The sequence below is a fragment of the Primulina eburnea genome, chromosome 10, assembly GCF_022965805.1.
Source record: "Primulina eburnea isolate SZY01 chromosome 10, ASM2296580v1, whole genome shotgun sequence".
Classification (NCBI taxonomy): Eukaryota; Viridiplantae; Streptophyta; class Magnoliopsida; order Lamiales; family Gesneriaceae; genus Primulina; species Primulina eburnea.
Window position 1 is genome coordinate 10,801,731 of NC_133110.1, and position 15,495 is coordinate 10,817,225.

General features: G+C 36.5%; 1 pseudogene; it reads left to right on the forward strand.

The window, feature by feature from the left end:
• Positions 1 to 1,237: 1,237 nt before the first annotated feature.
• On the forward strand, positions 1,238 to 8,107 carry LOC140803771 (endochitinase EP3-like; annotated as a pseudogene).
• The last annotated feature ends 7,388 nt before the right edge of the window (positions 8,108 to 15,495 follow it).

A 15,495-nucleotide genomic window follows, 5' to 3' on the forward strand; every position in this document is an offset into this window, starting at 1 on the left:
GGACATGCCACCATTGAAATTTAAGGATCATACAGAAAAAATGGGACTTGGTTCCTTTATGTAATTTTGTTGTAAGAACAAATTTAATGAAACTATGATGTGATATTTTCTCATATTTGTTGTGTACAGATTCAATGATTTGAGAAATATCAATAAAGTTAGATCTCGAATAAACATTGGATTTATTCATTAAGTTATTTAGATTTGAGAGACATAAAGCATTGTAATACATGGAAGATAATATTCGTTTTAAGATGACCTATCGTCATGATTAATGTATTTTGTTTTCTCCTATGGTAAATGAGATATATGTGTCATGTGGGAGAATGTAAGAAAACGTGACACATATCAGAAGAAGAACAAACGTGTAGGAAATGGCGACGGCCATTGCCAACAACTTTTGACAAACATGCTCAACTTTAGAAACTGAGATGCGTACACGTTTCTTCTTCTGAATCTTTTCTCCCGATACACTCATCGATGGTATGAGAAACGCCTATAAATAGAGCGATTGAGGTACCTAAGCATACACACCTCATTAGAAATATACAACATCTATCGAGACGGTGGAGTGCTTAGAAGGCATTAACCGAGAAGAAAATCAGAGAAATCAAAATTTTCAATGGCCGGAGGTAACACTCGATTTAAGCTTCCGCATATTATGTCATGTTTATATACGTGAAAACATGATTTTTGAAAAAAATCTCTAACAACAAATATATATTGTATATATTTACGTATCGTAAAATGCATAGCAAAATGAAGGCTATGATTTAATTTTGTAATTAAAGTGATCCAAAGTAAATTTGATTTTTATCTTATACTTCAAGTATAACATGATCCATGCTAATATTATTTTGATCTACAACAATATACTAAATCATCACTAAATAAAAGATCATATATTAAATAAGTTGGATCATATAAATTGCTCCAATGAATCTTATATTGTAAATTACTGGATTAACGATTATACCTAGTTAAGAAAGGAGAGTCAACAGAAGTCTAGCTAAGATATGCATGAAATGATGCATTTGTGGCATATTCATTGTGCACAATCTTAAAATATGATTACAATCATTGAATAAAATTCTAAGAACTTATAACCTTTTGGTCAAAGGTATAATATTGCACCATTTTAATTAAAATTACGATATGTATATAATCCTAATTTATGAAGTATTCTACAAAAGCAAACCAATTCCAGGCATTGCTTGAAACTCTTACGATTTTCAAGATGAAAAAGATTTCGACACTATCTATGATTGCTGTTGCTCTAGTACTTCACCTTTATGTATCAGGTTTGAGCTATATCAGAATATACACACTACACACACACAAAAACATACATACATATATATATATATATATATATATATATATATATACACACACACACACACACACACACACATCATGTTTATTTATTCAGAGGAGATAAATTGCAAATTTGATTATTTTAAAAGTTCATATTAATTATTATTTGAATTAAAAATATATCATATTTTTTAATCTAAAATTTAAACAGAAATTTAATTATTAATTGACATTCTCTTCAAATTAAATTTACATTGTTTTTTAGTTACTAGCATGGAGAATAGACGTTGCATTTGCATGAATCAGCAATTTTTTGTGTGTTGTGTTATAATACTACAACGTAAAAAGTGAGAAACATTAAGTGATGATTTTGATATGTTTAAAATAAAAATAGACGTTCTTAATTATAGGGTGTTCGAGTTGGTGGAGTAGGTGAGCGTTTGACCAACCGTCAGAAATTCGTTCTATTCCACATATTAACACTTTTCAAGTGAATCTGGAGAATAGACGTTGCATTTGCATGAATCAGCAACTTTTGCGTGTTGTGTTATAATACTATAGCGTAAAAAGTGAGAAACATCAAGTGATTATTTTGATGTGTTTAAAATAAAAATAGATGTTCCTATAGGGTGTCCGAGTTGGTGAAGTAGGTGAGCGTTTGACCAAAGGTCAGAAGTTTGTCATGTACGGCTTACCTGGATAGCATGGTTTGTAAACTACTGTGTTAGCCCGAACTTACCGAAAGATAACGACAATCATGTCTATGCATGTCGATAGACATTTGTGTTTTTAATTTCATTTTCTAAAATATTTTTTCTATCTATAATCATTAAGTAAAGTTGTTACAAATTAATATAATCTATAATATGCTGAAATCGTTATGAGTTGGTAATGGTTGAATTGTGTTGCATGCAGTCGAGAGAGTGGGCGCAGACAATTGCTCGTATGTTTTCCCAAGCATGTGCCAGATTTACGGGATTCAAGTATGCATAGAGCCATGTCTCAGGAAAGCTGGCGCTAATTTATATAGCATCCGCTGCGACACTGAGACCAGCGTTCCCAAATGCGCTTGTTTTTATTACTGTAACAACTGAACAAATTGGCCCACCTGATGCTTCATTAACATAAGCAACTACAATAATATATGCCACGACGGAGTTTTAATATACAATCATGATTTCGATTCTATATGGTTTTTTCCATCAATTTTTGTAATTAGTTTCTAGAATAAAGATAGTTTTGTAGTTTAAATTTTATATGGTAATTATAAAAACGATAAAGATAATATAATGTAGATGTAGTGCCCAAATTCAGTACACGTATAACCCATACATTATTTAATCATTAAATCATTTTAATTAATTTTAAATTTCGGTTTTTTCTATACAAATCATGCTTATGTGATGTTTAAAATACATATATGGCTTGATTGAAGAGAAATGAAGGATATAGACATGCCTTAAATTTTTTTTTTTTGAAAGAAAACAAGCGATTACGACGACGTGGCGCGGCGGATACGGGGTTGCTTTGCTTCTTGCTTTTCTCTCTTATTTTCTCTCAACCTCACATGATTTTTCCTCTCTGAAAATGCTCTGAATTTTCGAGAAATGGAGAGGAAAATGTCTAGGGAAGAGAATGGGAAGTTTGCAAGATAAAAGGGAGAGAATAAGTCTTGCTATCTTTCTAGTTTGTGAGATAAGGAATGATTATGATATCATAGGATTTGAAGGATAAAAGAATAAGGAATGATATCAAATGGTGAGTTGTCAAACCAATAACAAATCTTTCAAAGTAGGTGACCGAAAATCTCTAAATAAAATAGGTAGGAAAATTGCTTAATTAATAATTATTGAGGGTTTAAAGTTGAAGGAATTATTCTATCATGAAGGGATAAGGAAAGATATCAAAAATGAAGAGTTGACAAATCAAAGTTAATTCATTAAGGGGGTGGCCGGATTTTGCAATAAAAATGGAGGGAAAATATGTTAAATCTTGTATTTTAAATATTTAGAGTTTTATCTAACCATTAAATATTTTAGTGAATTAATAAATTAATTATTGAACCTAGAAGAACTTATTTGCTACTTATCTCCAATTACTCAAATAATTCCTTTAAACATTCATTTACATTAAAATAATTTATTATTTATCTTAAATAAATTCTAAGAATGTTTTCTCAATATTAAATTTTATCTCAATACTCTAACTCCAGTCCGGCCTCACTTTTTTAACTGAAAAGATAACAACTAAACTACTGCATAAATAATCAAATTTAAAGAAAAGAATTTAAATCCTCATGCATAAAGTCATTTTAATTTAAATAATAATAATTATGCATGGCTTATACGTAGTCTGGTTTAACGGGGTCTACAACTCTCCCCCTTAAAAGAAATTTCGTCCACGAAATTTAAACTCACCGAATAACTCGGGATAACGACTCCTCATCTCTGGCTCAGACTCCTACGTAGCTTCCTCCTCTGAATGATTAAGTCATTTAACTTTCACTCGCTTAACCAGCTTGTTCCGAAGCTTCTTCTCCTGTCTATCTAAGATTTGCACTGGTCTCTCTTCATAAGACAGGGTTCGGAGTGAGCTGCAACGGCTCAAAGTTGAAGACATGCGAAGGATTCGTCATATACTTCCTCAGCATAGAGACGTGAATACAGATTGGGTACTCCGGCCAGATTCGGCGGAAGAGCAACACGATAAGCTAACGTCCCAACCCTATCGAGGATCTCAAATGGTCCGATGAACCTCGGACTGAGCTTCTCTTTTTTCCCGAACCGCACGACAGCTTTCATAGGTGCCACCTTCACAAAAACATGGTCGCCAACGGCAAACTCTAGGTCTCTCCTTCTCTGATCCGCATAGCTCTTCTGTCGACTCTGAGATGTCCTCATCCTATCACGGATCTTGACTACTACATCGGCAGCCTGCTGAATAATCTCCGGACCCAATTCTGATCTCTCCCCTACTTCATCCCAATGAACAAACGATCTGCACTTACGACCATACAGTGCTTCAAACGGATACATACATATATACGACTGAAAACTGTTGTTATAGGTGAACTCTACCAATGGCAAATTCGACTCCCAATTCCCTGAGAAATCGATGACACATGCACGGAGAAGATCCTCTAAAATCTGGATAACTCTCTCTGACTGCCCATCTGCCTGAGGGTGGAAAGTTGTGCTAAACAACAACTTCGTACCCACTGCTGAATGCAGACTCTTCCAAAATGCGGAAGTGAATCTAGGATCTCGGTCAGACACTATAGAAACGGGAATACCATGAAGTCTGACTATCTCTCGGATATACAACTCTACATACTGAATCATGGTGAAAGTCGTCTTAATGGGCAAGAAGTACGCTGATTTGGTAAGATGATCAACAATCACCCATATAGCATTTGATCCTCTGACTGACTTCGGCAAACCGGTCACGAAGTCCATGGTAATATTCTCCCACTTCACTCGGGAATAGGAAGAGGCTTGAGCAAGCCTGCTGCCCTCTGATACTCCGCTTTCACTAGCTGGCAAGTCAGACACTCGGATACAAAACGTCTGATATCCTTCTTCATTCATGGCCGCCAATACAAAAACTGCAGATCTTTGTACATCTTCGTACTCTCAGGATGAATAGAGTACGGCGACATATGGGCCTCTGATAGAATAAACCATTGCTGGGCTAACCTCGCTAACGTGCCCAAAAAAACCATGCACCTGACTCCATCTGAATATTGATGCACGTCTGTCGTAAGGCTAGCTTGAAAACGCCACACAATAACATATTACACAAAAAATTTATATATTACACAAAAATTTATATATTTATGTTGGTCCTAGAAAATAATTTGTTTGGCCTAGATTATTACCCATTAAGACATAAGAAATTTGAGCGATAATTTGGTTGAAAGATTGACCGAGTCATGAACTTGACACCAAGCCACTGTCATTGATATGAGAGAAACTGTTGAGGAATTCTGACCACAGGAGGACAGACAAGAAAACACTCGCAAACTTTTCTTTTTGAAATTAAATTTAACAAAAAATAATTTTTTTTGTCATATACAGTAATACACAATATACTGGAGCGTAATAATTATAATATTCATATCAAAATGTCCAATATTGATGTTATAAATTGATTAAATAATATTTCAACTCACTACACGTATGTGTCTCCGTTGATTATATTTATTCTATTTTATTAAAATTGAAGACATTATTGTAACTACTTAGGGAAAGACACCAACTTTTTCTTCCAATTTTACCATATACTAATATTATATTTTTTTAAAAAAATTCAACACATACTTTATTTTTATTTTTTTATTTCAAAAATTCAAATATCAATTTAATCCTTCTATAATTTATCAAATTTTATTTTAGTCCAACTATAAAAATAGAAAAGATTGTATGAATTGGGTTGCAGGGTACTAAACCATTGCTGGGCTAACCTCGCCAACGTGCCCAAAAAAACCCTGCACCTGACTCCATCTGAATATTGATGCAACAAAGCCGCATTCTCAAATCTCCCCAAGTGTTCTTCGGGGTCAGTATGTCCATCGTACTCTCCCACATTCGACTGTCGAAAATTTGGAGGAAGCCCTTCTTCTAAAATGGCTAGTGAAAAAGGACTTCCTCTCTTAGGTGTCGGCGCTCTGCTTCCCAACTGCTGCCTCAACATCCGTATTTCCTTCCACATCTCTCCTATCTCACTAATCTCCCCACTTTGGTTGGGCTGTGTCTCTTCAACCCTGCTCTGGTGGCCCTCAGCATCTTCCTCTCGCTCCTGGCGAGTGGCCTGCTCTTCAGCAAACATAGACTCTCGGTTCTTTTTCATGGCATCATCCACAATTCGGGTGATAAATTGGCCCATCTCTTCAAGGGTCAAGTTCCTCCACATTCTCATTGGGACGGGTTTGCTCGACCCTCGTCTCGTGAATGGGCTGCTCGGTTCTCGTCTCTTGACGAGGTTGTTCCTCTCTCGTCTCAAGATGCGGCTGTTCCTGTATTGTCTCAGCATGAGATGGTTCGGATCCCCTCCGAGGACGCGATGATGCTGAGGTAGCTCTTCCACTCCCTCTCTTCCCTACCATATCTACGTCTCAACTCAAACTTCCCACAGACGGCGCCAAGTGATACTCACGGGAAATTTAGGGTCCGCTTCCAGCAAGTGTCACTAGTCCAGACGCAGGTTTTGAAATTACCCTGAGCCTGAAATCACTAATAAGATCGTTAGGAGGGGGTCAGGAGGGTGTCCTGGCGTAGCCCCTCCGACGCTCAAGTCAGAGACTGAGGATATATGGGGGGAGCAGTTAAGGGTGCTGCTGAAAGCAATCTATTGAATCATAATCATACGCTCAAACCTGGTATTTATAGGAGAATACCCGGGCTTTTCATGGGTCATTCACCTGCGGGCCTTAGATATGAGCCGGGAGTTTGGGCCGGATCTTGATGAGTTCATCCCTCGGGATATCAATTGATATAGTACTTAATTTATGCATCAGTAGTTTTGAGCCTTTGACATCATGATTTGTGTTATCCAAAAAGTCCAAGTTTAATTTGGTTGAAACAGTTGTTTATCAAGGGAAAATAACAATGGAAATTTTAAATTAATTAGGAAAAAAATATACATTGAACCTTAAATTATAAATCTCACTGATCACCTAGACAAGCAATGCGCAATGCAAGGAGCACCTTACATTTTCCTACAATACTCTTAACAAAAAGTAGTTGCAGTACTCCACCTACAATATTATATATATATATATATATATATATTTCCCCCACTCCTTGCTCTTTTACTCCCACAACACAAACAATACCATATTTCTCTCATACTAAACTGTCCGGTTTTGCACTAAAATGGTCTCAAAAACATATGTTCTAGCATTATGTATCGTACTAGCCATACTTCCCTCCATCACCTGGAAAATGGCTTTAGGCCAGAACTGCGGCTGCGCGCCATCTCTGTGTTGCAGCCAATATGGTTACTGTGGTACTACTGCCGCTTACTGTGGCAAGGGATGCAAATCCGGTCCATGTCACGGGCCCGTGAGTGATAATATAATCAAAGTTTCTGACATAGTGACGGACACATTCTTCTATGGGATTGCCAATCAAGCCACCGAAAGTTGTCCCGGTAGGGGACTCTATAACCGGGCATCCTTTCTTCAAGCTGTTGGTTCTTATCCAAACTTCGGCTCCACCGTCTCTACCGACATTATGAAGCGTGAAATTGCTGCATTCTTTGCGCATGTCACCTATGAAACTGCCTGTAAGATTTCTTTTATCCAACTTGTCCATATTTAACACAGATTTGTTTATTCTCTAAATGTGAGAAAAATAAATTCAACTGCAGATATGTGTTCCATAGAGGAGGATGTGTATGGCATCTCAGCTAATGACTATTGTGACAAGTGTGAGATTCAATATTCATGCGCAGCGAACAAGAGTTATCACGGGCGAGGTCCCTTGAACCTATCATGGAATTTCAACTACGGCGAAGCTGGGAAAGCCATAGGCTTCGACGGACTGAATAACCCCGAAATCGTGGCCACTGATGCCGTCATATCGTTCAAGTCGGCCCTTTGGTTTGGATGAAAAATTGTCACGATGCAGCTACAACTCCTCCACAGGATTTCGGGGCCACGATTCGTGCCATTAACGGTCAGCACGAATGTAACGGTGCTGATCCAAATGCTGTCGAAGCTCGTGTTCAGTATTTCAAAGATTTTTGCAATCAGCTTGGAGTTGATCCGGGCACCAATCTTAGGTGCTAATTTATGTGGTAAAAATTAAGGATCATTTGCTTTCAACATAAATTAAATTAAAATGGTAAAAATTAAGGGATATGTTCAAAGTGAGATTATATATTAAATGTTGTTTTGCACCATACAAAGCATGCAACTCAAATGTCGTAATTAGAGAGCTTGCAGTGCCTGGCTGCAATTCATCCACTGATCGTTTACTGAAGAACTTGTGACAATTCTGTTTTGTACACCATTGATAATTTTTATTTTACACTAATATCTCTCTATTTTTCATTGACGCATGTAATTAAGAAAGTCAAACTTTTTGGTCATGAATCTCGATTTTAAAAGAGTAATTAATAGATTATTAATATTATAAAAAGAGTGACATTTACACTCGAAATTTTGTTAATCACACTCCATCTTAACATTTTAATTCTAATTTTTTTTTAAATCATTTGTTATTTATCCTGAAATAATAGTGTCGACCTGTATACTAGATGATTTTCAAACCAATGAACGATATAGATTTTTGAAAATCAAAGATCCATTAGGTTATGTCTTTCGATATAATAATAGAATCAAATATAAATTTTTTAGAATCGATCACGTAAAGTGTATTTTATCTTTTACTGAAATAAGTGTCGACCTTATATAGATGATTTTCAAACGTTCGAATCTGAACGACTATAAATTGTTGAAATCAAGATCATAAATAAATTTGTAGGATTATGTCATGTGTCTTTCGATATGTCCTAATAATAGAAGGCGAAAATAAATGCTTGATATGGCTATCAGAATAATTTACATATTCAGTGTATTGAACATTATCTGAGCATCTAATTTGCTGAATCAATGTTTCAATTAATAAAACAGAGAAATTTGATATCATAAATGATCATTTACACTATCAATAGCCTCGTAAAATAATTACTGAAGAATTTAGTAGTTCTTTATTGTACTTAAGGTGTTTGTTGAAGTTATTGGCTACTAATTCTAGCGTTGAATTTTAATAATCTTGAGTTAATTTCTTACGATGAGGACATCAGCAAAACTTAAATGTCCCATCAATTTTTTTCTTTTTGGTGATGCCAAAATTCAACAACAACGAAATGATTCAAAAACTTAATTTATTATCAAAATCAATCATATACAGAGCATATGCAAAAATAATCCATCGGTTCTGGATTCAGATTAATATATATGGTGTCATGTGAACTTTCCGGCCTTTTTTCTCTTTTTTTTGGCATCAGCATCCATCATATATGCAAAGGGTAGAGAAATCTGGGAGGTAAAAAAGGCCTGCATATGGTCAATCTTATCATATGTTGCTGATTCTCCACAAGCTCCCATGGTTCGCCGGAATGGCCGTTAAGCGGTCGGAACGGTCGTTGCGGAACGGGAACGATGTCCGCCGTTCCAAAGTTCCAGGGCAAAGCGGTGATTGTTTTGTAGCGCTGTTCTTCGACTTTTTAGCGGCGATTAAACGGCGATGCGGAACGGAACGGCGGAGCGGAACGGGAAATGTGGCAGTAGTTGTGGTTTTTAGTATAATGTCTTGTATATTGATCCAATTGTTTTGAGGCCACTTCCATTAGAAAGATAAGATATAAGACTATAACTTTCATGTTTTGAGTTTTGTTCAAATCATTAGGGAAGACGAGCCAAAAGTGACCCGAAGTGTGTCGTGTGTATCGTTGTTCTTGCACGAACACATGTTAGGAAAATGAGCATAACTTTTTACTCAGACCTTCAAATGACATGAGGCTAACTGGAGATGGAAGAAAACACATTGGGCTACAACTTTCATGTTGACCACTTTTGCTAATTCTGAAGTTAAAAATGATTTTTTCGGCAGAATGTGGCGCGCCTATGCGCCAGATCTCGCGCCATTGCGCATGTTGGGCAGAACAGGGCACGTATGCGCCCGTAAATTCGCGCATATGCGCCAGCAATCTGTAAAAAAAAGAAAAGAAACACGTTTTCAGGCGCTAAAGGAATTATATATTGCATTGACGAGGGCTTTCTAATCATTTTCTTCTGTCCCTTATCATTCCATCGATTCAAGCCTTCTTCTCTCCAAGGTTTTCTCTCCCTCATCTTCTACCTCAAGCACAAGGATTTTAGTTTGTTGTTTAGATTTTCCTATCTCAATTTCCAAGCATCAAGGTAAGAATACTATATTCTTGAGTTGATAGAGGGTTTAAGAAATTGAAGGTAATTGATGGTTTGGTCGAGTTCTTTGATTGAGTTCTTTCATGTATTAGCTTTGGTATGTTATAATTTTTAGTATGTATTTCTTATTGTGCTATTATTGTAAAATAGTTTTGTATTGAATATTAATTTGTAATAATATAATGTAATTTATATTTAAATTTTTTTACCAATTTTTTGAATTTATTAATTTTTTTTTACAAGGGTTCCGCAACCGTTCCGCAACACAACATTGGAACTGCAATAATAGTTGTCGTTCTAAGCATCACAACCGTTCCGACGAACCATGCTGATGACTTATATTCTGAGTTTCCACGAGGACATTCTATTTTCCCATCATAGATGCATGGGATTTAATAATATCTGCTTTGAATTGAAAGAAGGATACAGAGACAGAGAGAGACTATATCATTTTGAATAAACTTCACGTGTCCCATTATCCTGGTTTTGAAAAGCTCTCAACCATTCTTTGTATCAGTAACATTGTATTGATCAGTATCCTTAATTAAGAATTCAACTGATCTGCTCATGGGAGCAAGATCTTCTAGTTTGGATTCATTGGGAGTAATACCATCAGATTCTAGTGAAAGAGCCTCAAGACCTTCATATCTTTCGAACCTTTCCCGGGTCTCCCGAATACGAGCTTCTTGGGCTTTTGCTGTGTCTTCCGGATGAAAGCACAGTAGAGGGCTCAGTAGCTACAAGCACTTTTTTTTTGAGCAAGAGCTACAAGCACTTCCAATGCAGGAGATGGATTATTTTCTAAATCTATAGAGGAGTGAGAAACATCGGTAAAATTAGTCAATGTTTGAATAGTGTTTGGGATGTTCTCAGTCACATCAGTTTCAACAGAAGGGTATTGTTGCAGTATGATGAAGAGAAGCCTCAGCAGAAATGTTTCAGCCGCAATATTTTCAACTTGCACTTGGTTGGGAGAGATTAATGGTATGATGGGCACATGAGTAGCCTCTGAAGCCTCTATCGTAATTGGTTCAAGAAAAGGAGGCGGAGGTGGGGCTCAAAAAAAACATGATCTTGTGGAGGATCAGTAGCTATATCTTTAGTAGAAATTGCTACTTGAGCCTTTGAATTAACTACAGCATCCACAGTGGATAAAATCAGATCTCCGAATAAGAGAAGAGAAGAAGATTGTTGAGGTTGGACAATCACTTGTGTAGGTACAGGAGCACTAGATGCAGTATCTCTTGGAGAAGATTGAGCACGTTCCTTGATTTTCTCAACATAAGTATTCACTGGAACAAGAGTCTGAAAGGTGTAGGATTCTGCGAACTCAGTTTCCATGACAGTGACTTCCATAACAAGAGTCGATAAGTCATTGTTGAGCTGCTGAATGACGGAAGCATCACGGAAAACGTAGGACTCTGATAGTCATAACTGGCTTTGAGAGCAATCAGAGTCTCACTTAGCTTTGTAACCCTCAGCTTTTTTAGCAGATATTTTCTTCTTGTCATTGTCCTCGCAACAATGTGGTTTTGGTATGAGAGAAGACCAAGGCTTCAAGATTAACAGATTTATTCAACTTCTTGGTGTTTTCTCAAACATAATTAACATGGTTATGGTTCAGAATTTCACCTCCTCGTCAAATAAACTGCTCTTATGATCAGCAAAAGCATCAATTTCTTCCATATGCAGATCAATTCCTGTCTGCATAGAGGATTTCAAAATCCTCATCACCGGTGTTTTTAGCAATGGGATCAACAATCATTTACCTTCGCCTTTTCCAGACACAGAAGGACGGTTTAACCCTGATCGAGTAGAGTAAGTCCAGTAGTTGTTCTTGAATGATCACTCTTTGGGTCTAGGATCAAGAAGAGGAGCAGAGGAAGAACTTGTTCTGGGTGGAACTGCTAAAATATGTTGGGCTTTAATTGGTTGTACTATTTCAGCAAAAACATGGTTTACTAATACTTTCTCAGTAGCAGCAATAGTAAAGAGAGAAGCAATATCAATAGTTTTCTTTGGATCTTCAGACTTTGAGGTCCTCTGTAACGTCCCGAAAATCAGACTATGTATAAGCCATGCATAATTACTGTTATTTAAATTAAAATAATTTTTATGCATGAGAGTTTAAATTCATTCTTTTAAATTTATCGAGTCATGATTATCTATTTTTTAAAAAAAATTAGATGTTTAGTTTTATCTTTTCAGGATAAATACGCGAGGCCGGACTGGAGTTGTGAGACTAAATATATAAGATTAATAATAAGAAAAATATTCCTAAATTTAAATTAAGTCAAGAAATAATTTAATTTAAAGAAAAAGAATGTTTTAGGATTTCTTAATTAATTAGAGCTAAGTTATTAAATAAGTACTTTAGGTTAATATTTAATTAAAGCTTAAATTAAAATGGGTAAACAAATGGAGATGAATTAACATAGGTCAAATATATTCAAGAAATTAAACATAACATTTAAATACTTAAATTATAAACCATGCAATGTCATGCAAGAGCTTATTCTAAATTAATGTGGTAATTCATTAAAACGTATAATGAATATTTAAAACCTTAAGAATTTAAAATACAAGAATTTAACAATATTTTACCATGCAAGAAGTAGTAATAATATTTGGTCAAGACAATTCAAGAATGTAGTAAATCCATTCAAACCATCTCTAATTGCACTTCAAGGTGAATTCAATCCCCATTTTTATTCAATAGTTATTAATAAATTCAAATACTATGGTACACATTAATCTTACTCAAGCCACTACCCTAGCAAATCAATGTGAATATACAATAAAAATAAGAGCAAAACCGTAGACTAGCATAGGAAGGAGAAGCAATTCAAAAGCTATTCCACTTCTTCACATGTAACTCCCACTTTAATGCACATTATGATCCTTTGACACCACTTATAACATTCCTCTTACTTACCCACATGACCTACACCCACATGCTCGAAAAATCAGTAGGAAAACAGCTGAGAAAATCGTGTATTAGCAACAAGAATGGAAGAGTAAACCAAATACAGCAAGGTGGAAGAAACAATTCAAATTCTCACTTGTAACTCCTAACTAAATGCACTTCAAGACCCCTTTAACACCTCCTATATCATGCACCTTCATCCCTAGCATCAACTACACCCTTACCTTCGAAATATCAGAAAGAACAAGCTGCTGAATTCGAAAGAAACACAGCAGAAACAAGAAGGATAAGCCAACTCGGTTACGTCGCGTCGTATTGTCGTTTTGATTTGTTTTTCTTAAAAACAAATTCCAGGCACGTATATGTTGTTTCTTTTCTCTTCAATCAAGTCCTATAGATATTTTAAAACCATCATATATGCATGATTCAAGACATAAACCGAAATGGACAGCAACACTCCAAGCAATAAGCTGTACAGAATTTTCGGCTCCCTTGTTTTCCACTTCACGGTTTGCTGATCTTTGTTGCTTACAGGAGGTTGCTCGATTCCAGGCACTCAAGGCTGCTTCTAGGCATAATTTAGAGTGTGTTAGGGTGTTATTGGTCCATTGGTTTCAGTCCATACCCTCAAAGAACGAAGCAATGACAGCAACTTTACATAAGCTGCAGAAATGAGTCACAATTTGCTGTCCTTGAGTTGCTTGAGGGATGTTCGAATCTTGGCTGTCCTGGGGACTATAGCCATGGTTAGAACCCTTCCTTATCATGTTTAGGACGTGACCAAGGTGTCCTTTCCAAGCTTGGTTCAATGATCCATCGATAATTCACCAAAACAAAACAAGTTCATTTCGGTTTCCCCCAAATTCTGTAGGATTGTGTTTCGGTTTTGGTTGTGTTGTATGGATTATGGTTGGCTTCTAGCCCATAGCCATGGTTCCTACAACACTCCACCATGTCTAGATCGAGCCATGGTCGATAAATGGCCCTTGGAACGAGACAAGACAGTAAAATGGTTCAATACAACACACTATGCAGCAAGTGGTGCTCTTGGTTGGTATGCTGTAATTGTCTTAGGTGTTTCCTTGGATTGTGGTTGGCTTTTAGCCCTTAGCCATGGTCCAAGACAAGCCTTAGGATGTTGGTAAGAGTCCTTGGGCAGTGGTTCAAGCCCATAGTCATTTATTTCGGAATTTTCACCACAAGCAAATAAACTACTACTGCTGCACTTTTCCAGCAGCTTTGAACTTCGGTTTTGGTACTTGTTTGAGCTCTTGGTTGGCTTTTAGCCTATGGCTTTGGACTAGACAGTACCTCAATGTGTTAGGAAAGTCATGTTTTTGGCCGTTCGTGATTTGGTCGAGTTTAGAGGTCGTACGAGAATTTACGGCGAAAGGTGCCAAAATGACTCTCGAAAGAGCGTCTTATGTTTTTGGATTCCTTTCGCCTATTTTCATGTGTTACAGTTATTATGAAAATTTTTCAGTATTTTTGAGGTATTTTTAATCATGGTTAAACGTCGGTTTAATGTTGGTTCGGGTTGGTACGAAGCCATCGCTAAAAATCAAGTTATTGGCTCTAATCGTCTCGTTTTTGGTTCTATTGTTAAAATTTTGTCAAGTTAAGATTTATTGCATGTGTCAGATATTAGTAGTAAGTCGCAGCAAGCCTGGGAGCGATCCAACTCATCCGGTAAAAATAAGGTTATAATTATATTACGTGCATAAAAATATAAAATGTTTATTTTTGAGATATATGCTATATGTCTTGTGGCCACCTTATGCTTATGGGTTTGGAAGTCGGTAGGCGCAACCGAGGACCTCTCCGCCCGGTGACTTACGACCGGTTTATGATTATGTATGGGTACGGACATCCAGTCCAAGGGTTGTGATTGATCTTTACCGCCCAGTATACTGTGGTTTAGTCTGATCAGACGCTTACGCTATGTTATGGGCCACTTGCTTAGAAACATTATCTCTACCAGAAAAATTATGATATGTTATGACAGAGCTCTATTGAGCAAAGCTTTTACGTATGAATTTTCAGATATGCACGTAGTTATAATTATTCATGATACGATTTTCACTGTACGCTTTACGATACTTTATTTTTACGTTGCATGCGATTTTATGATATATATTACTTGTTATTCACGATATATACATGTTGAGTCTTTAGACTCACTAGACTTGATTGTTGTAGGTACGGATGAGGTCGAGACGGAGGGCGTAGACCGGTGAGCTATCTTGTGGCAGCAGTAGAAAACCCGAGGACCTCATGTTTTAGTTTATGCATCTTTTATCATTCAAACTCAGTTTTA